Raw genomic sequence first — 22,802 nt, forward strand, 5'->3', positions numbered from 1 at the left:
TGCTCTGCATCTAACACTAATCTCTCTCCTCCCCACCACACTCGTTCACTGAAAAAACAGGCAACTAGATAGTTCTTTGAACGCAAAACTAGGCCACATCAGACGCAACCTGTATGTAGATGTATGGTGCAAGGGAAATATCCCCCTGCTCCCACACAACTAATTAATACTAGTTGACAACAGAAATAAAATTTCTGTCGATAGTATTTGAACCAGTCTTATTCATTTGCGAATTCCATGCATTCCTTCTTGCAGATAACAGTGCCTTGCAAATCACTCAATTCATGTTTGCTAGCCAAACGCGCTCCTCCTAAATGTTCCGTACATCATGCATTAGTGCTGATTATCAAGACTGTGTTGTGTGTCAGCCGTTTATGGTCATCAATTGCACTCTTCTTGTGTTGCTCACTCATTCTTGTAACTCAAAAGTACGTCGTTGTCATCCAAGCCTAGCACTTGGAGCAGGCCAAATCAAATGGCTCGTCCCCGTGCCACTCGAGAAACTCCCACGAGGCTTTCATGACATGTCGCAATCAAAGTCCTTCCACAACCTGTAGCGACATTGCTGCAACGACGCGGGTCCCGATACCAAAAGTATGACTTATGCTTGCTTCTATTCTATATAATAAAACCACCACTCGGAAAGCGCTATTCCCTTCCCACATCCCTCAGAATGTGGTGAACGATCATCGATTACAACCAAGATGCGATGAATCTCGATCGCAAGCCTCACGCTCAGGGACAGTGCTACCACTCATCATCGTGGTTACGTCTACTCCAGCTTTGAACTAGAGAGAGTTGAAGACATACTACAGAAATGATCCTGTGAAGTATGATCTTGCTAGCAAGCTATCACCGCTCGCTACTTATGCCACGAGACCGTCAACACGCCCTACGAGAATACGACACACTCTTCACATTTCGCGATTTACTTATCGAAGAATTTCTTAAGCTCGGACATTCTGCAAAGAACCTACTTCTACTCTTACTTGGCCGCCATGATCTCACTCAGCTATTTTGTGCGCTACCAGTGCTTCTTGTCTTCCGAAATGAGAGACCATTGCCTCACGCGAGACTGTATGTAAACACCGCTTGCACCTCCGGCCGCTAGATGGGGGCCTGGGGCACATACAGTAGCATCCTATGGCGCAAGCAGACATGCCAAATAGCCACTGAAAGACAAACACACAAGACGGCGTTCATACGACTCTTGTGCTTTCTTTAAAGCCGCCTCTCTCTTCGAAAATTTTCGCACCGCACTAGTTTATTCACCTCACCCTAACAGTGCAAACTCTTGTCGATATATCGCCACTTTCATGCATACTTCCTCTTTCGTTTCACTTTGCGTCTAGCTTGATACCCGCCCAAGAGCTGCTGATATATAATACTCGCAATAAATGTGTTTCTCTCTGTATCTCTTTTCGCCTATCACGAGTATTGCTTTTCCTCACATGGCAATTATGAAAACACCCACAGCTAAACAAACACTTACACTCAGCGCCACGTCCATACTATCAATCATACGCCAGTAATTTCACAGCTACTTGCTCCACTAATACATTTCTTATGTCTACTGTTAAACAGATGAAGAATCAAAGTATACAACAAGTCTCTGTGAACATCACTGTCAGGACATTTTACAGACCTACGCATACCATGCCAATCTTTATGCTTCAACTATGATGGCCATGTGCTATGAATAAAGAAATTTCTCATAAAATAACAATTTTACGACTACTCCGACAAGCTCCTTACTAAAATGCTAGATGTTTAGCAATCTCCCCCCCCCCCCCCTCAAAAAATCATCTCAGAATAATCTCAAGCAGTGCTTACATCCCATGAGCACTTCTTTGCAAACAAAACCACAAACTACTTTTTATACTAGCTTCCTTGTCACAGTGAACAGGAAACTAATGCTAGTGCCTCAGTTTACTAAAAAGCTTTTTTCGCTTGCAACAAATACACTACCAACTTGAACCACTTGGATTTTCAGACACACACAGAAAACTTAATTCCACAGAAATTTAGGAGTAACAGTGGTTACCTCACATTTTCACACACACTCAAATAGCTACTTCTGTGCACTTCACACAATGTTCTCATCGTGTTCCACCAGAGAACACAGTTATCACTATGAATGGATTCTGGTAAAAGAGCATTAAAAAAAAAAAAAAAAAAAACAGCCTGATCAAAGTGATTATCTGCCAATATCATGTCACTCTATACCCGAGGGAAACTAGAATGCAGGGAAAGGAGCTTTGTTGTGAGCAATGTGTTGGTATTTCATCATTTACTGGCCAAAGTCTTCTCAAGCCAAGTATGCACCAGCTCTGTCTATGGCTGGGTCAATCAAGAGCCCCTATCAATTTTACTTAAAAGACAAGCAGCATCAACAACTCACAGGAGGCACTGAACATTTATACCATTATCTGCACCACCTTCCACTGATTTACTGAAGAAGAAACTGCAAAGTCTGGCCAATTTTGTACACAAGTAATCTTGAAAACATTGGAGTCAACAGCAGATACATAGTTTCCAAGACTGTAGCTAGGAACAACCCTTCCATTTCAAGATTTATCTCTCACTGAGACACATCATACCCAAACTACAACTACCAGGAAATTGCTACTCAATTCATCTCTAGCTATCTATGTCATATTCAACAACTGTCTCTTTCTCACCTAAATCTTCTACAAAACTGAGTACACTGTTATGAACAAAGAACCAATGCCACATTATGGCAACAAGCCAGTGCCACTAATATCCACTCTATTGAAAACAATTGAAATGCTCATCCTGCCCAACTAACCACCATCTACAGCCCAAATCTCACTCACATCATACCTACAAATCACAAACTTGTGCGGTAAAAATAATTTTGGGTTTCAAAACACAATCTACTAATCACATACTAGTATTTATTACAAAGCCTCTCAATTCATCATTCACTTCCAAATATCGGCTTATATGCTGTTGTGCAACTGCAGTGCAAGTAAACACCCTCAAATCATCTAGAACTGAGATGCGGAAAGGGTTCACCAAGAGTTTCCAGGACAATAAATAGCGCGCTCTCTCTCTCTCTTTACACAATCGCCTAACACACTGCAAGCCATTTCAGGGCAAATGTACTTGTTTCATTATACTACGAAACGGCCAATTGCATTTTCAAATTAAAAAAGCATCTACCTGATCCAACGTGATCCGCTACTCCACGCCCTTCATTCTCACAACACAACCTACCTCTTGCTAATTACATTACGTTTTACTTGTGATTATGGCTCAGCAATAGCCGAGCACTACGAAAAATACCTTATAGACTCATTTAATGTTCCCCTCCACGGAAATCTTTAGTAAAAGGCGAAAGATTTATTCGTTTTGAAGGGAAACCAGAGCGCCGATCAAAGCCCTCACTTCAATACTTATGGCTGCTTCTCTATTGCTTCTCCGCGAGAACGCGGAAAATTCTTTCCGTCTTGTCTACTTCTCTACCGTCAACAGACTTCCAGTGTCATGCAAGCACACACCCCAAACTAACTGTCAGCGCTGAAATACGTGTCTGCCAAATGTCGTCGATATTACTCTTTAGATAACTATTTTCATCATTTCTGTCACCATTCAAGCTGCTTCATTACCTCACCTGCCGACAGATGGCAGCACGCCTAATTCCTCTCGGCGACCCACCGTCAGACACACAACTAACTGCCCGCACTGCTCTGCATCTAACACTAATCTCTCTCCTCCCCACCACACTCGTTCACTGAAAAAACAGGCAACTAGATAGTTCTTTGAACGCAAAACTAGGCCACATCAGACGCAACCTGTATGTAGATGTATGGTGCAAGGGAAATATCCCCCTGCTCCCACACAACTAATTAATACTAGTTGACAACAGAAATAAAATTTCTGTCGATAGTATTTGAACCAGTCTTATTCATTTGCGAATTCCATGCATTCCTTCTTGCAGATAACAGTGCCTTGCAAATCACTCAATTCATGTTTGCTAGCCAAACGCGCTCCTCCTAAATGTTCCGTACATCATGCATTAGTGCTGATTATCAAGACTGTGTTGTGTGTCAGCCGTTTATGGTCATCAATTGCACTCTTCTTGTGTTGCTCACTCATTCTTGTAACTCAAAAGTACGTCGTTGTCATCCAAGCCTAGCACTTGGAGCAGGCCAAATCAAATGGCTCGTCCCCGTGCCACTCGAGAAACTCCCACAAGGCTTTCATGACATGTCGCAATCAAAGTCCTTCCACAACCTGTAGCGACATTGCTGCAACGACGCGGGTCCCGATACCAAAAGTATGACTTATGCTTGCTTCTATTCTATATAATAAAACCACCACTCGGAAAGCGCTATTCCCTTCCCACATCCCTCAGAATGTGGTGAACGATCATCGATTACAACCAAGATGCGATGAATCTCGATCGCAAGCCTCACGCTCAGGGACAGTGCTACCACTCATCATCGTGGTTACGTCTACTCCAGCTTTGAACTAGAGAGAGTTGAAGACATACTACAGAAATGATCCTGTGAAGTATGATCTTGCTAGCAAGCTATCACCGCTCGCTACTTATGCCACGAGACCGTCAACACGCCCTACGAGAATACGACACACTCTTCACATTTCGCGATTTACTTATCGAAGAATTTCTTAAGCTCGGACATTCTGCAAAGAACCTACTTCTACTCTTACTTGGCCGCCATGATCTCACTCAGCTATTTTGTGCGCTACCAGTGCTTCTTGTCTTCCGAAATGAGAGACCATTGCCTCACGCGAGACTGTATGTAAACACCGCTTGCACCTCCGGCCGCTAGATGGGGGCCTGGGGCACATACAGTAGCATCCTATGGCGCAAGCAGACATGCCAAATAGCCACTGAAAGACAAACACACAAGACGGCGTTCATACGACTCTTGTGCTTTCTTTAAAGCCGCCTCTCTCTTCGAAAATTTTCGCACCGCACTAGTTTATTCACCTCACCCTAACAGTGCAAACTCTTGTCGATATATCGCCACTTTCATGCATACTTCCTCTTTCGTTTCACTTTGCGTCTAGCTTGATACCCGCCCAAGAGCTGCTGATATATAATACTCGCAATAAATGTGTTTCTCTCTGTATCTCTTTTCGCCTATCACGAGTATTGCTTTTCCTCACATGGCAATTATGAAAACACCCACAGCTAAACAAACACTTACACTCAGCGCCACGTCCATACTATCAATCATACGCCAGTAATTTCACAGCTACTTGCTCCACTAATACATTTCTTATGTCTACTGTTAAACAGATGAAGAATCAAAGTATACAACAAGTCTCTGTGAACATCACTGTCAGGACATTTTACAGACCTACGCATACCATGCCAATCTTTATGCTTCAACTATGATGGCCATGTGCTATGAATAAAGAAATTTCTCATAAAATAACAATTTTACGACTACTCCGACAAGCTCCTTACTAAAATGCTAGATGTTTAGCAATCTCCCCCCCCCCCTCAAAAAATCATCTCAGAATAATCTCAAGCAGTGCTTACATCCCATGAGCACTTCTTTGCAAACAAAACCACAAACTACTTTTTATACTAGCTTCCTTGTCACAGTGAACAGGAAACTAATGCTAGTGCCTCAGTTTACTAAAAAGCTTTTTTCGCTTGCAACAAATACACTACCAACTTGAACCACTTGGATTTTCAGACACACACAGAAAACTTAATTCCACAGAAATTTAGGAGTAACAGTGGTTACCTCACATTTTCACACACACTCAAATAGCTACTTCTGTGCACTTCACACAATGTTCTCATCGTGTTCCACCAGAGAACACAGTTATCACTATGAATGGATTCTGGTAAAAGAGCATTAAAAAAAAAAAAAAAACAGCCTGATCAAAGTGATTATCTGCCAATATCATGTCACTCTATACCCGAGGGAAACTAGAATGCAGGGAAAGGAGCTTTGTTGTGAGCAATGTGTTGGTATTTCATCATTTACTGGCCAAAGTCTTCTCAAGCCAAGTATGCACCAGCTCTGTCTATGGCTGGGTCAATCAAGAGCCCCTATCAATTTTACTTAAAAGACAAGCAGCATCAACAACTCACAGGAGGCACTGAACATTTATACCATTATCTGCACCACCTCCCACTGATTTACTGAAGAAAAAACTGCAAAGTCTGGCCAATTTTGTACACAAGTAATCTTGAAAACATTGGAGTCAACAGCAGATACATAGTTTCCAAGACTGTAGCTAGGAACAACCCTTCCATTTCAAGATTTATCTCTCACTGAGACACATCATACCCAAACTACAACTACCAGGAAATTGCTACTCAATTCATCTCTAGCTATCTATGTCATATTCAACAACTGTCTCTTTCTCACCTAAATCTTCTACAAAACTGAGTACACTGTTATGAACAAAGAACCAATGCCACATTATGGCAACAAGCCAGTGCCACTAATATCCACTCTATTGAAAACAATTGAAATGCTCATCCTGCCCAACTAACCACCATCTACAGCCCAAATCTCACTCACATCATACCTACAAATCACAAACTTGTGCAGTAAAAATAATTTTGGGTTTCAAAACACAATCTACTAATCACATACTAGTATTTATTACAAAGCCTCTCAATTCATCATTCACTTCCAAATATCGGCTTATATGCTGTTGTGCAACTGCAGTGCAAGTAAACACCCTCAAATCATCTAGAACTGAGATGCGGAAAGGGTTCACCAAGAGTTTCCAGGACAATAAATAGCGCTCTCTCTCTCTCTCTCTCTCTCTCTCTCTCTCTTTACACAATCGCCTAACACACTGCAAGCCATTTCAGGGCAAATGTACTTGTTTCATTATACTACGAAACGGCCAATTGCATTTTCAAATTAAAAAAGCATCTACCTGATCCAACGTGATCCGCTACTCCACGCCCTTCATTCTCACAACACAACCTACCTCTTGCTAATTACATTACGTTTTACTTGTGATTATGGCTCAGCAATAGCCGAGCACTACGAAAAATACCTTATAGACTCATTTAATGTTCCCCTCCACGGAAATCTTTAGTAAAAGGCGAAAGATTTATTCGTTTTGAAGGGAAACCAGAGTGCCGATCAAAGCCCTCACTTCAATACTTATGGCTGCTTCTCTATTGCTTCTCCGCGAGAACGCGGAAAATTCTTTCCGTCTTGTCTACTTCTCTACCGTCAACAGACTTCCAGTGCCATGCAAGCACACACCCCAAACTAACTGTCAGCGCTGAAATACGTGTCTGCCAAATGTCGTCGATATTACTCTTTAGATAACTATTTTCATCATTTCTGTCACCATTCAAGCTGCTTCATTACCTCACCTGCCGACAGATGGCAGCACGCCTAATTCCTCTCGGCGACCCACCGTCAGACACACAACTAACTGCCCGCACTGCTCTGCATCTAACACTAATCTCTCTCCTCCCCACCACACTCGTTCACTGAAAAAACAGGCAACTAGATAGTTCTTTGAACGCAAAACTAGGCCACATCAGACGCAACCTGTATGTAGATGTATGGTGCAAGGGAAATATCCCCCTGCTCCCACACAACTAATTAATACTAGTTGACAACAGAAATAAAATTTCTGTCGATAGTATTTGAACCAGTCTTATTCATTTGCGAATTCCATGCATTCCTTCTTGCAGATAACAGTGCCTTGCAAATCACTCAATTCATGTTTGCTAGCCAAACGCGCTCCTCCTAAATGTTCCGTACATCATGCATTAGTGCTGATTATCAAGACTGTGTTGTGTGTCAGCCGTTTATGGTCATCAATTGCACTCTTCTTGTGTTGCTCACTCATTCTTGTAACTCAAAAGTACGTCGTTGTCATCCAAGCCTAGCACTTGGAGCAGGCCAAATCAAATGGCTCGTCCCCGTGCCACTCGAGAAACTCCCACGAGGCTTTCATGACATGTCGCAATCAAAGTCCTTCCACAACCTGTAGCGACATTGCTGCAACGACGCGGGTCCCGATACCAAAAGTATGACTTATGCTTGCTTCTATTCTATATAATAAAACCACCACTCGGAAAGCGCTATTCCCTTCCCACATCCCTCAGAATGTGGTGAACGATCATCGATTACAACCAAGATGCGATGAATCTCGATCGCAAGCCTCACGCTCAGGGACAGTGCTACCACTCATCATCGTGGTTACGTCTACTCCAGCTTTGAACTAGAGAGAGTTGAAGACATACTACAGAAATGATCCTGTGAAGTATGATCTTGCTAGCAAGCTATCACCGCTCGCTACTTATGCCACGAGACCGTCAACACGCCCTACGAGAATACGACACACTCTTCACATTTCGCGATTTACTTATCGAAGAATTTCTTAAGCTCGGACATTCTGCAAAGAACCTACTTCTACTCTTACTTGGCCGCCATGATCTCACTCAGCTATTTTGTGCGCTACCAGTGCTTCTTGTCTTCCGAAATGAGAGACCATTGCCTCACGCGAGACTGTATGTAAACACCGCTTGCACCTCCGGCCGCTAGATGGGGGCCTGGGGCACATACAGTAGCATCCTATGGCGCAAGCAGACATGCCAAATAGCCACTGAAAGACAAACACACAAGACGGCGTTCATACGACTCTTGTGCTTTCTTTAAAGCCGCCTCTCTCTTCGAAAATTTTCGCACCGCACTAGTTTATTCACCTCACCCTAACAGTGCAAACTCTTGTCGATATATCGCCACTTTCATGCATACTTCCTCTTTCGTTTCACTTTGCGTCTAGCTTGATACCCGCCCAAGAGCTGCTGATATATAATACTCGCAATAAATGTGTTTCTCTCTGTATCTCTTTTCGCCTATCACGAGTATTGCTTTTCCTCACATGGCAATTATGAAAACACCCACAGCTAAACAAACACTTACACTCAGCGCCACGTCCATACTATCAATCATACGCCAGTAATTTCACAGCTACTTGCTCCACTAATACATTTCTTATGTCTACTGTTAAACAGATGAAGAATCAAAGTATACAACAAGTCTCTGTGAACATCACTGTCAGGACATTTTACAGACCTACGCATACCATGCCAATCTTTATGCTTCAACTATGATGGCCATGTGCTATGAATAAAGAAATTTCTCATAAAATAACAATTTTACGACTACTCCGACAAGCTCCTTACTAAAATGCTAGATGTTTAGCAATCTCCCCCCCCCCCCCTCAAAAAATCATCTCAGAATAATCTCAAGCAGTGCTTACATCCCATGAGCACTTCTTTGCAAACAAAACCACAAACTACTTTTTATACTAGCTTCCTTGTCACAGTGAACAGGAAACTAATGCTAGTGCCTCAGTTTACTAAAAAGCTTTTTTCGCTTGCAACAAATACACTACCAACTTGAACCACTTGGATTTTCAGACACACACAGAAAACTTAATTCCACAGAAATTTAGGAGTAACAGTGGTTACCTCACATTTTCACACACACTCAAATAGCTACTTCTGTGCACTTCACACAATGTTCTCATCGTGTTCCACCAGAGAACACAGTTATCACTATGAATGGATTCTGGTAAAAGAGCATTAAAAAAAAAAAAAAAACAGCCTGATCAAAGTGATTATCTGCCAATATCATGTCACTCTATACCCGAGGGAAACTAGAATGCAGGGAAAGGAGCTTTGTTGTGAGCAATGTGTTGGTATTTCATCATTTACTGGCCAAAGTCTTCTCAAGCCAAGTATGCACCAGCTCTGTCTATGGCTGGGTCAATCAAGAGCCCCTATCAATTTTACTTAAAAGACAAGCAGCATCAACAACTCACAGGAGGCACTGAACATTTATACCATTATCTGCACCACCTTCCACTGATTTACTGAAGAAGAAACTGCAAAGTCTGGCCAATTTTGTACACAAGTAATCTTGAAAACATTGGAGTCAACAGCAGATACATAGTTTCCAAGACTGTAGCTAGGAACAACCCTTCCATTTCAAGATTTATCTCTCACTGAGACACATCATACCCAAACTACAACTACCAGGAAATTGCTACTCAATTCATCTCTAGCTATCTATGTCATATTCAACAACTGTCTCTTTCTCACCTAAATCTTCTACAAAACTGAGTACACTGTTATGAACAAAGAACCAATGCCACATTATGGCAACAAGCCAGTGCCACTAATATCCACTCTATTGAAAACAATTGAAATGCTCATCCTGCCCAACTAACCACCATCTACAGCCCAAATCTCACTCACATCATACCTACAAATCACAAACTTGTGCAGTAAAAATAATTTTGGGTTTCAAAACACAATCTACTAATCACATACTAGTATTTATTACAAAGCCTCTCAATTCATCATTCACTTCCAAATATCGGCTTATATGCTGTTGTGCAACTGCAGTGCAAGTAAACACCCTCAAATCATCTAGAACTGAGATGCGGAAAGGGTTCACCAAGAGTTTCCAGGACAATAAATAGCGCTCTCTCTCTCTCTCTCTCTCTCTCTCTTTACACAATCGCCTAACACACTGCAAGCCATTTCAGGGCAAATGTACTTGTTTCATTATACTACGAAACGGCCAATTGCATTTTCAAATTAAAAAAGCATCTACCTGATCCAACGTGATCCGCTACTCCACGCCCTTCATTCTCACAACACAACCTACCTCTTGCTAATTACATTACGTTTTACTTGTGATTATGGCTCAGCAATAGCCGAGCACTACGAAAAATACCTTATAGACTCATTTAATGTTCCCCTCCACGGAAATCTTTAGTAAAAGGCGAAAGATTTATTCGTTTTGAAGGGAAACCAGAGTGCCGATCAAAGCCCTCACTTCAATACTTATGGCTGCTTCTCTATTGCTTCTCCGCGAGAACGCGGAAAATTCTTTCCGTCTTGTCTACTTCTCTACCGTCAACAGACTTCCAGTGCCATGCAAGCACACACCCCAAACTAACTGTCAGCGCTGAAATACGTGTCTGCCAAATGTCGTCGATATTACTCTTTAGATAACTATTTTCATCATTTCTGTCACCATTCAAGCTGCTTCATTACCTCACCTGCCGACAGATGGCAGCACGCCTAATTCCTCTCGGCGACCCACCGTCAGACACACAACTAACTGCCCGCACTGCTCTGCATCTAACACTAATCTCTCTCCTCCCCACCACACTCGTTCACTGAAAAAACAGGCAACTAGATAGTTCTTTGAACGCAAAACTAGGCCACATCAGACGCAACCTGTATGTAGATGTATGGTGCAAGGGAAATATCCCCCTGCTCCCACACAACTAATTAATACTAGTTGACAACAGAAATAAAATTTCTGTCGATAGTATTTGAACCAGTCTTATTCATTTGCGAATTCCATGCATTCCTTCTTGCAGATAACAGTGCCTTGCAAATCACTCAATTCATGTTTGCTAGCCAAACGCGCTCCTCCTAAATGTTCCGTACATCATGCATTAGTGCTGATTATCAAGACTGTGTTGTGTGTCAGCCGTTTATGGTCATCAATTGCACTCTTCTTGTGTTGCTCACTCATTCTTGTAACTCAAAAGTACGTCGTTGTCATCCAAGCCTAGCACTTGGAGCAGGCCAAATCAAATGGCTCGTCCCCGTGCCACTCGAGAAACTCCCACAAGGCTTTCATGACATGTCGCAATCAAAGTCCTTCCACAACCTGTAGCGACATTGCTGCAACGACGCGGGTCCCGATACCAAAAGTATGACTTATGCTTGCTTCTATTCTATATAATAAAACCACCACTCGGAAAGCGCTATTCCCTTCCCACATCCCTCAGAATGTGGTGAACGATCATCGATTACAACCAAGATGCGATGAATCTCGATCGCAAGCCTCACGCTCAGGGACAGTGCTACCACTCATCATCGTGGTTACGTCTACTCCAGCTTTGAACTAGAGAGAGTTGAAGACATACTACAGAAATGATCCTGTGAAGTATGATCTTGCTAGCAAGCTATCACCGCTCGCTACTTATGCCACGAGACCGTCAACACGCCCTACGAGAATACGACACACTCTTCACATTTCGCGATTTACTTATCGAAGAATTTCTTAAGCTCGGACATTCTGCAAAGAACCTACTTCTACTCTTACTTGGCCGCCATGATCTCACTCAGCTATTTTGTGCGCTACCAGTGCTTCTTGTCTTCCGAAATGAGAGACCATTGCCTCACGCGAGACTGTATGTAAACACCGCTTGCACCTCCGGCCGCTAGATGGGGGCCTGGGGCACATACAGTAGCATCCTATGGCGCAAGCAGACATGCCAAATAGCCACTGAAAGACAAACACACAAGACGGCGTTCATACGACTCTTGTGCTTTCTTTAAAGCCGTCTCTCTCTTCGAAAATTTTCGCACCGCACTAGTTTATTCACCTCACCCTAACAGTGCAAACTCTTGTCGATATATCGCCACTTTCATGCATACTTCCTCTTTCGTTTCACTTTGCGTCTAGCTTGATACCCGCCCAAGAGCTGCTGATATATAATACTCGCAATAAATGTGTTTCTCTCTGTATCTCTTTTCGCCTATCACGAGTATTGCTTTTCCTCACATGGCAATTATGAAAACACCCACAGCTAAACAAACACTTACACTCAGCGCCACGTCCATACTATCAATCATACGCCAGTAATTTCACAGCTACTTGCTCCACTAATACATTTCTTATGTCTACTGTTAAACAGATGAAGAATCAAAGTATACAACAAGTCTCTGTGAACATCACTGTCAGGACATTTTACAGACCTACGCATACCATGCCAATCTTTATGCTTCAACTATGATGGCCATGTGCTATGAATAAAGAAATTTCTCATAAAATAACAATTTTACGACTACTCCGACAAGCTCCTTACTAAAATGCTAGATGTTTAGCAATCTCCCCCCCCCCTCAAAAAATCATCTCAGAATAATCTCAAGCAGTGCTTACATCCCATGAGCACTTCTTTGCAAACAAAACCACAAACTACTTTTTATACTAGCTTCCTTGTCACAGTGAACAGGAAACTAATGCTAGTGCCTCAGTTTACTAAAAAGCTTTTTTCGCTTGCAACAAATAAACTACCAACTTGAACCACTTGGATTTTCAGACACACACAGAAAACTTAATTCCACAGAAATTTAGGAGTAACAGTGGTTACCTCACATTTTCACACACACTCAAATAGCTACTTCTGTGCACTTCACACAATGTTCTCATCGTGTTCCACCAGAGAACACAGTTATCACTATGAATGGATTCTGGTAAAAGAGCATTAAAAAAAAAACAAACAGCCTGATCAAAGTGATTATCTGCCAATATCATGTCACTCTATACCCGAGGGAAACTAGAATGCAGGGAAAGGAGCTTTGTTGTGAGCAATGTGTTGGTATTTCATCATTTACTGGCCAAAGTCTTCTCAAGCCAAGTATGCACCAGCTCTGTCTATGGCTGGGTCAATCAAGAGCCCCTATCAATTTTACTTAAAAGACAAGCAGCATCAACAACTCACAGGAGGCACTGAACATTTATACCATTATCTGCACCACCTTCCACTGATTTACTGAAGAAGAAACTGCAAAGTCTGGCCAATTTTGTACACAAGTAATCTTGAAAACATTGGAGTCAACAGCAGATACATAGTTTCCAAGACTGTAGCTAGGAACAACCCTTCCATTTCAAGATTTATCTCTCACTGAGACACATCATACCCAAACTACAACTACCAGGAAATTGCTACTCAATTCATCTCTAGCTATCTATGTCATATTCAACAACTGTCTCTTTCTCACCTAAATCTTCTACAAAACTGAGTACACTGTTATGAACAAAGAACCAATGCCACATTATGGCAACAAGCCAGTGCCACTAATATCCACTCTATTGAAAACAATTGAAATGCTCATCCTGCCCAACTAACCACCATCTACAGCCCAAATCTCACTCACATCATACCTACAAATCACAAACTTGTGCGGTAAAAATAATTTTGGGTTTCAAAACACAATCTACTAATCACATACTAGTATTTATTACAAAGCCTCTCAATTCATCATTCACTTCCAAATATCGGCTTATATGCTGTTGTGCAACTGCAGTGCAAGTAAACACCCTCAAATCATCTAGAACTGAGATGCGGAAAGGGTTCACCAAGAGTTTCCAGGACAATAAATAGCGCTCTCTCTCTCTCTCTTTACACAATCGCCTAACACACTGCAAGCCATTTCAGGGCAAATGTACTTGTTTCATTATACTACGAAACGGCCAATTGCATTTTCAAATTAAAAAAGCATCTACCTGATCCAACGTGATCCGCTACTCCACGCCCTTCATTCTCACAACACAACCTACCTCTTGCTAATTACATTACGTTTTACTTGTGATTATGGCTCAGCAATAGTCGAGCACTACGAAAAATACCTTATAGACTCATTTAATGTTCCCCTCCACGGAAATCTTTAGTAAAAGGCGAAAGATTTATTCGTTTTGAAGGGAAACCAGAGTGCCGATCAAAGCCCTCACTTCAATACTTATGGCTGCTTCTCTATTGCTTCTCCGCGAGAACGCGGAAAATTCTTTCCGTCTTGTCTACTTCTCTACCGTCAACAGACTTCCAGTGCCATGCAAGCACACACCCCAAACTAACTGTCAGCGCTGAAATACGTGTCTGCCAAATGTCGTCGATATTACTCTTTAGATAACTATTTTCATCATTTCTGTCACCATTCAAGCTGCTTCATTACCTCACCTGCCGACAGATGGCAGCACGCCTAATTCCTCTCGGCGACCCACCGTCAGACACACAACTAACTGCCCGCACTGCTCTGCATCTAACACTAATCTCTCTCCTCCCCACCACACTCGTTCACTGAAAAAACAGGCAACTAGATAGTTCTTTGAACGCAAAACTAGGCCACATCAGACGCAACCTGTATGTAGATGTATGGTGCAAGGGAAATATCCCCCTGCTCCCACACAACTAATTAATACTAGTTGACAACAGAAATAAAATTTCTGTCGATAGTATTTGAACCAGTCTTATTCATTTGCGAATTCCATGCATTCCTTCTTGCAGATAACAGTGCCTTGCAAATCACTCAATTCATGTTTGCTAGCCAAACGCGCTCCTCCTAAATGTTCCGTACATCATGCATTAGTGCTGATTATCAAGACTGTGTTGTGTGTCAGCCGTTTATGGTCATCAATTGCACTCTTCTTGTGTTGCTCACTCATTCTTGTAACTCAAAAGTACGTCGTTGTCATCCAAGCCTAGCACTTGGAGCAGGCCAAATCAAATGGCTCGTCCCCGTGCCACTCGAGAAACTCCCACAAGGCTTTCATGACATGTCGCAATCAAAGTCCTTCCACAACCTGTAGCGACATTGCTGCAACGACGCGGGTCCCGATACCAAAAGTATGACTTATGCTTGCTTCTATTCTATATAATAAAACCACCACTCGGAAAGCGCTATTCCCTTCCCACATCCCTCAGAATGTGGTGAACGATCATCGATTACAACCAAGATGCGATGAATCTCGATCGCAAGCCTCACGCTCAGGGACAGTGCTACCACTCATCATCGTGGTTACGTCTACTCCAGCTTTGAACTAGAGAGAGTTGAAGACATACTACAGAAATGATCCTGTGAAGTATGATCTTGCTAGCAAGCTATCACCGCTCGCTACTTATGCCACGAGACCGTCAACACGCCCTACGAGAATACGACACACTCTTCACATTTCGCGATTTACTTATCGAAGAATTTCTTAAGCTCGGACATTCTGCAAAGAACCTACTTCTACTCTTACTTGGCCGCCATGATCTCACTCAGCTATTTTGTGCGCTACCAGTGCTTCTTGTCTTCCGAAATGAGAGACCATTGCCTCACGCGAGACTGTATGTAAACACCGCTTGCACCTCCGGCCGCTAGATGGGGGCCTGGGGCACATACAGTAGCATCCTATGGCGCAAGCAGACATGCCAAATAGCCACTGAAAGACAAACACACAAGACGGCGTTCATACGACTCTTGTGCTTTCTTTAAAGCCGCCTCTCTCTTCGAAAATTTTCGCACCGCACTAGTTTATTCACCTCACCCTAACAGTGCAAACTCTTGTCGATATATCGCCACTTTCATGCATACTTCCTCTTTCGTTTCACTTTGCGTCTAGCTTGATACCCGCCCAAGAGCTGCTGATATATAATACTCGCAATAAATGTGTTTCTCTCTGTATCTCTTTTCGCCTATCACGAGTATTGCTTTTCCTCACATGGCAATTATGAAAACACCCACAGCTAAACAAACACTTACACTCAGCGCCACGTCCATACTATCAATCATACGCCAGTAATTTCACAGCTACTTGCTCCACTAATACATTTCTTATGTCTACTGTTAAACAGATGAAGAATCAAAGTATACAACAAGTCTCTGTGAACATCACTGTCAGGACATTTTACAGACCTACGCATACCATGCCAATCTTTATGCTTCAACTATGATGGCCATGTGCTATGAATAAAGAAATTTCTCATAAAATAACAATTTTACGACTACTCCGACAAGCTCCTTACTAAAATGCTAGATGTTTAGCAATCTCCCCCCCCCCCCCTCCCCTCAAAAAATCATCTCAGAATAATCTCAAGCAGTGCTTACATCCCATGAGCACTTCTTTGCAAACAAAACCACAAACTACTTTTTATACTAGCTTCCTTGTCACAGTGAACAGGAAACTAATGCTAGTGCCTCAGTTTACTAAAAAGCTTTTTTCGCTTGCAACAAATAAACTACCAACTTGAACCACTTGGATTTTCAGACACACACAGAAAACTTAATTCCACAGAAATTTAGGAGTAACAGTGGTTACCTCACATTTTCACACACACTCAAATAGCTACTTCTGTGCACTTCACACAATGTTCTCATCGTGTTCCACCAGAGAACACAGTTATCACTATGAATGGATTCTGGTAAAAGAGCATTAAAAAAAAAAAAAAAAACAGCCTGATCAAAGTGATTATCTGCCAATATCATGTCACTCTATACCCGAGGGAAACTAGAATGCAGGGAAAGGAGCTTTGTTGTGAGCAATGTGTTGGTATTTCATCATTTACTGGCCAAAGTCTTCTCAAGCCAAGTATGCACCAGCTCTGTCTATGGCTGGGTCAATCAAGAGCCCCTATCAATTTTACTTAAAAGACAAGCAGCATCAACAACTCACAGGAGGCACTGAACATTTATACCATTATCTGCACCACCTTCCACTGATTTACTGAAGAAGAAACTGCAAAGTCTGGCCAATTTTGTACACAAGTAATCTTGAAAACATTGGAGTCAACAGCAGATACATAGTTTCCAAGACTGTAGCTAGGAACAACCCTTCCATTTCAAGATTTATCTCTCACTGAGACACATCATACCCAAACTACAACTACCAGGAAATTGCTACTCAATTCATCTCTAGCTATCTATGTCATATTCAACAACTGTCTCTTTCTCACCTAAATCTTCTACAAAACTGAGTACACTGTTATGAACAAAGAACCAATGCCACATTATGGCAACAAGCCAGTGCCACTAATATCCACTCTATTGAAAACAATTGAAATGCTCATCCTGCCCAACTAACCACCATCTACAGCCCAAATCTCACTCACATCATACCTACAAATCACAAACTTGTGCAGTAAAAATAATTTTGGGTTTCAAAACACAATCTACTAATCACATACTAGTATTTATTACAAAGCCTCTCAATTCATCATTCACTTCCAAATATCGGCTTATATGCTGTTGTGCAACTGCAGTGCAAGTAAACACCCTCAAATCATCTAGAACTGAGATGCGGAAAGGGTTCACCAAGAGTTTCCAGGACAATAAATAGCGCTCTCTCTCTCTCTCTCTCTCTCTCTTTACACAATCGCCTAACACACTGCAAGCCATTTCAGGGCAAATGTACTTGTTTCATTATACTACGAAACGGCCAATTGCATTTTCAAATTAAAAAAGCATCTACCTGATCCAACGTGATCCGCTACTCCACGCCCTTCATTCTCACAACACAACCTACCTCTTGCTAATTACATTACGTTTTACTTGTGATTATGGCTCAGCAATAGCCGAGCACTACGAAAAATACCTTATAGACTCATTTAATGTTCCCCTCCACGGAAATCTTTAGTAAAAGGCGAAAGATTTATTCGTTTTGAAGGGAAACCAGAGTGCCGATCAAAGCCCTCACTTCAATACTTATGGCTGCTTCTCTATTGCTTCTCCGCGAGAACGCGGAAAATTCTTTCCGTCTTGTCTACTTCTCTACCGTCAACAGACTTCCAGTGCCATGCAAGCACACACCCCAAACTAACTGTCAGCGCTGAAATACGTGTCTGCCAAATGTCGTCGATATTACTCTTTAGATAACTATTTTCATCATTTCTGTCACCATTCAAGCTGCTTCATTACCTCACCTGCCGACAGATGGCAGCACGCCTAATTCCTCTCGGCGACCCACCGTCAGACACACAACTAACTGCCCGCACTGCTCTGCATCTAACACTAATCTCTCTCCTCCCCACCACACTCGTTCACTGAAAAAACAGGCAACTAGATAGTTCTTTGAACGCAAAACTAGGCCACATCAGACGCAACCTGTATGTAGATGTATGGTGCAAGGGAAATATCCCCCTGCTCCCACACAACTAATTAATACTAGTTGACAACAGAAATAAAATTTCTGTCGATAGTATTTGAACCAGTCTTATTCATTTGCGAATTCCATGCATTCCTTCTTGCAGATAACAGTGCCTTGCAAATCACTCAATTCATGTTTGCTAGCCAAACGCGCTCCTCCTAAATGTTCCGTACATCATGCATTAGTGCTGATTATCAAGACTGTGTTGTGTGTCAGCCGTTTATGGTCATCAATTGCACTCTTCTTGTGTTGCTCACTCATTCTTGTAACTCAAAAGTACGTCGTTGTCATCCAAGCCTAGCACTTGGAGCAGGCCAAATCAAATGGCTCGTCCCCGTGCCACTCGAGAAACTCCCACAAGGCTTTCATGACATGTCGCAATCAAAGTCCTTCCACAACCTGTAGCGACATTGCTGCAACGACGCGGGTCCCGATACCAAAAGTATGACTTATGCTTGCTTCTATTCTATATAATAAAACCACCACTCGGAAAGCGCTATTCCCTTCCCACATCCCTCAGAATGTGGTGAACGATCATCGATTACAACCAAGATGCGATGAATCTCGATCGCAAGCCTCACGCTCAGGGACAGTGCTACCACTCATCATCGTGGTTACGTCTACTCCAGCTTTGAACTAGAGAGAGTTGAAGACATACTACAGAAATGATCCTGTGAAGTATGATCTTGCTAGCAAGCTATCACCGCTCGCTACTTATGCCACGAGACCGTCAACACGCCCTACGAGAATACGACACACTCTTCACATTTCGCGATTTACTTATCGAAGAATTTCTTAAGCTCGGACATTCTGCAAAGAACCTACTTCTACTCTTACTTGGCCGCCATGATCTCACTCAGCTATTTTGTGCGCTACCAGTGCTTCTTGTCTTCCGAAATGAGAGACCATTGCCTCACGCGAGACTGTATGTAAACACCGCTTGCACCTCCGGCCGCTAGATGGGGGCCTGGGGCACATACAGTAGCATCCTATGGCGCAAGCAGACATGCCAAATAGCCACTGAAAGACAAACACACAAGACGGCGTTCATACGACTCTTGTGCTTTCTTTAAAGCCGCCTCTCTCTTCGAAAATTTTCGCACCGCACTAGTTTATTCACCTCACCCTAACAGTGCAAACTCTTGTCGATATATCGCCACTTTCATGCATACTTCCTCTTTCGTTTCACTTTGCGTCTAGCTTGATACCCGCCCAAGAGCTGCTGATATATAATACTCGCAATAAATGTGTTTCTCTCTGTATCTCTTTTCGCCTATCACGAGTATTGCTTTTCCTCACATGGCAATTATGAAAACACCCACAGCTAAACAAACACTTACACTCAGCGCCACGTCCATACTATCAATCATACGCCAGTAATTTCACAGCTACTTGCTCCACTAATACATTTCTTATGTCTACTGTTAAACAGATGAAGAATCAAAGTATACAACAAGTCTCTGTGAACATCACTGTCAGGACATTTTACAGACCTACGCATACCATGCCAATCTTTATGCTTCAACTATGATGGCCATGTGCTATGAATAAAGAAATTTCTCATAAAATAACAATTTTACGACTACTCCGACAAGCTCCTTACTAAAATGCTAGATGTTTAGCAATCTCCCCCCCCCCCCTCAAAAAATCATCTCAGAATAATCTCAAGCAGTGCTTACATCCCATGAGCACTTCTTTGCAAACAAAACCACAAACTACTTTTTATACTAGCTTCCTTGTCACAGTGAACAGGAAACTAATGCTAGTGCCTCAGTTTACTAAAAAGCTTTTTTCGCTTGCAACAAATAAACTACCAACTTGAACCACTTGGATTTTCAGACACACACAGAAAACTTAATTCCACAGAAATTTAGGAGTAACAGTGGTTACCTCACATTTTCACACACACTCAAATAGCTACTTCTGTGCACTTCACACAATGTTCTCATCGTGTTCCACCAGAGAACACAGTTATCACTATGAATGGATTCTGGTAAAAGAGCATTAAAAAAAAAACAAACAGCCTGATCAAAGTGATTATCTGCCAATATCATGTCACTCTATACCCGAGGGAAACTAGAATGCAGGGAAAGGAGCTTTGTTGTGAGCAATGTGTTGGTATTTCATCATTTACTGGCCAAAGTCTTCTCAAGCCAAGTATGCACCAGCTCTGTCTATGGCTGGGTCAATCAAGAGCCCCTATCAATTTTACTTAAAAGACAAGCAGCATCAACAACTCACAGGAGGCACTGAACATTTATACCATTATCTGCACCACCTTCCACTGATTTACTGAAGAAGAAACTGCAAAGTCTGGCCAATTTTGTACACAAGTAATCTTGAAAACATTGGAGTCAACAGCAGATACATAGTTTCCAAGACTGTAGCTAGGAACAACCCTTCCATTTCAAGATTTATCTCTCACTGAGACACATCATACCCAAACTACAACTACCAGGAAATTGCTACTCAATTCATCTCTAGCTATCTATGTCATATTCAACAACTGTCTCTTTCTCACCTAAATCTTCTACAAAACTGAGTACACTGTTATGAACAAAGAACCAATGCCACATTATGGCAACAAGCCAGTGCCACTAATATCCACTCTATTGAAAACAATTGAAATGCTCATCCTGCCCAACTAACCACCATCTACAGCCCAAATCTCACTCACATCATACCTACAAATCACAAACTTGTGCGGTAAAAATAATTTTGGGTTTCAAAACACAATCTACTAATCACATACTAGTATTTATTACAAAGCCTCTCAATTCATCATTCACTTCCAAATATCGGCTTATATGCTGTTGTGCAACTGCAGTGCAAGTAAACACCCTCAAATCATCTAGAACTGAGATGCGGAAAGGGTTCACCAAGAGTTTCCAGGACAATAAATAGCGCTCTCTCTCTCTTTACACAATCGCCTAACACACTGCAAGCCATTTCAGGGCAAATGTACTTGTTTCATTATACTACGAAACGGCCAATTGCATTTTCAAATTAAAAAAGCATCTACCTGATCCAACGTGATCCGCTACTCCACGCCCTTCATTCTCACAACACAACCTACCTCTTGCTAATTACATTACGTTTTACTTGTGATTATGGCTCAGCAATAGTCGAGCACTACGAAAAATACCTTATAGACTCATTTAATGTTCCCCTCCACGGAAATCTTTAGTAAAAGGCGAAAGATTTATTCGTTTTGAAGGGAAACCAGAGTGCCGATCAAAGCCCTCACTTCAATACTTATGGCTGCTTCTCTATTGCTTCTCCGCGAGAACGCGGAAAATTCTTTCCGTCTTGTCTACTTCTCTACCGTCAACAGACTTCCAGTGCCATGCAAGCACACACCCCAAACTAACTGTCAGCGCTGAAATACGTGTCTGCCAAATGTCGTCGATATTACTCTTTAGATAACTATTTTCATCATTTCTGTCACCATTCAAGCTGCTTCATTACCTCACCTGCCGACAGATGGCAGCACGCCTAATTCCTCTCGGCGACCCACCGTCAGACACACAACTAACTGCCCGCACTGCTCTGCATCTAACACTAATCTCTCTCCTCCCCACCACACTCGTTCACTGAAAAAACAGGCAACTAGATAGTTCTTTGAACGCAAAACTAGGCCACATCAGACGCAACCTGTATGTAGATGTATGGTGCAAGGGAAATATCCCCCTGCTCCCACACAACTAATTAATACTAGTTGACAACAGAAATAAAATTTCTGTCGATAGTATTTGAACCAGTCTTATTCATTTGCGAATTCCATGCATTCCTTCTTGCAGATAACAGTGCCTTGCAAATCACTCAATTCATGTTTGCTAGCCAAACGCGCTCCTCCTAAATGTTCCGTACATCATGCATTAGTGCTGATTATCAAGACTGTGTTGTGTGTCAGCCGTTTATGGTCATCAATTGCACTCTTCTTGTGTTGCTCACTCATTCTTGTAACTCAAAAGTACGTCGTTGTCATCCAAGCCTAGCACTTGGAGCAGGCCAAATCAAATGGCTCGTCCCCGTGCCACTCGAGAAACTCCCACAAGGCTTTCATGACATGTCGCAATCAAAGTC

At 42.2% G+C, this 22,802-nt stretch overlaps 12 non-coding genes across 12 annotated transcripts; all 12 read right to left on the reverse strand.

The window, feature by feature from the left end:
- Window positions 1-633: 633 nt before the first annotated feature.
- Window positions 634-840, reverse strand: LOC126178540 (small nucleolar RNA U3). The gene has a single exon (XR_007536430.1). It is a non-coding gene; the product is annotated as a small nucleolar RNA U3 (small nucleolar RNA).
- A 2,436-nt stretch (window positions 841-3,276) lies between these two features.
- On the reverse strand, window positions 3,277-3,395 carry LOC126178643 (U5 spliceosomal RNA). Its single transcript, XR_007536528.1, has one exon. It is a non-coding gene; the product is annotated as a U5 spliceosomal RNA (small nuclear RNA).
- A 947-nt stretch (window positions 3,396-4,342) lies between these two features.
- LOC126178541 (small nucleolar RNA U3) lies at window positions 4,343-4,549 on the reverse strand. Its single transcript, XR_007536431.1, has one exon. It is a non-coding gene; the product is annotated as a small nucleolar RNA U3 (small nucleolar RNA).
- Window positions 4,550-6,996: 2,447 nt separating this feature from the next.
- On the reverse strand, window positions 6,997-7,115 carry LOC126178622 (U5 spliceosomal RNA). Its single transcript, XR_007536507.1, has one exon. It is a non-coding gene; the product is annotated as a U5 spliceosomal RNA (small nuclear RNA).
- Window positions 7,116-8,062: 947 nt separating this feature from the next.
- On the reverse strand, window positions 8,063-8,269 carry LOC126178542 (small nucleolar RNA U3). The gene has a single exon (XR_007536432.1). It is a non-coding gene; the product is annotated as a small nucleolar RNA U3 (small nucleolar RNA).
- A 2,443-nt stretch (window positions 8,270-10,712) lies between these two features.
- Window positions 10,713-10,831, reverse strand: LOC126178624 (U5 spliceosomal RNA). The gene has a single exon (XR_007536510.1). It is a non-coding gene; the product is annotated as a U5 spliceosomal RNA (small nuclear RNA).
- A 947-nt stretch (window positions 10,832-11,778) lies between these two features.
- LOC126178544 (small nucleolar RNA U3) lies at window positions 11,779-11,985 on the reverse strand. The gene has a single exon (XR_007536434.1). It is a non-coding gene; the product is annotated as a small nucleolar RNA U3 (small nucleolar RNA).
- Window positions 11,986-14,411: 2,426 nt separating this feature from the next.
- On the reverse strand, window positions 14,412-14,530 carry LOC126178648 (U5 spliceosomal RNA). The gene has a single exon (XR_007536533.1). It is a non-coding gene; the product is annotated as a U5 spliceosomal RNA (small nuclear RNA).
- A 947-nt stretch (window positions 14,531-15,477) lies between these two features.
- Window positions 15,478-15,684, reverse strand: LOC126178545 (small nucleolar RNA U3). Its single transcript, XR_007536435.1, has one exon. It is a non-coding gene; the product is annotated as a small nucleolar RNA U3 (small nucleolar RNA).
- A 2,447-nt stretch (window positions 15,685-18,131) lies between these two features.
- LOC126178625 (U5 spliceosomal RNA) lies at window positions 18,132-18,250 on the reverse strand. Its single transcript, XR_007536511.1, has one exon. It is a non-coding gene; the product is annotated as a U5 spliceosomal RNA (small nuclear RNA).
- A 947-nt stretch (window positions 18,251-19,197) lies between these two features.
- LOC126178546 (small nucleolar RNA U3) lies at window positions 19,198-19,404 on the reverse strand. The gene has a single exon (XR_007536436.1). It is a non-coding gene; the product is annotated as a small nucleolar RNA U3 (small nucleolar RNA).
- A 2,424-nt stretch (window positions 19,405-21,828) lies between these two features.
- LOC126178649 (U5 spliceosomal RNA) lies at window positions 21,829-21,947 on the reverse strand. The gene has a single exon (XR_007536534.1). It is a non-coding gene; the product is annotated as a U5 spliceosomal RNA (small nuclear RNA).
- Between the last annotated feature and the right edge of the window lie 855 nt (window positions 21,948-22,802).

Source organism: Schistocerca cancellata, chromosome 3 (genome assembly GCF_023864275.1).
Source record: "Schistocerca cancellata isolate TAMUIC-IGC-003103 chromosome 3, iqSchCanc2.1, whole genome shotgun sequence".
NCBI lineage: Eukaryota > Metazoa > Arthropoda > Insecta > Orthoptera > Acrididae > Schistocerca > Schistocerca cancellata.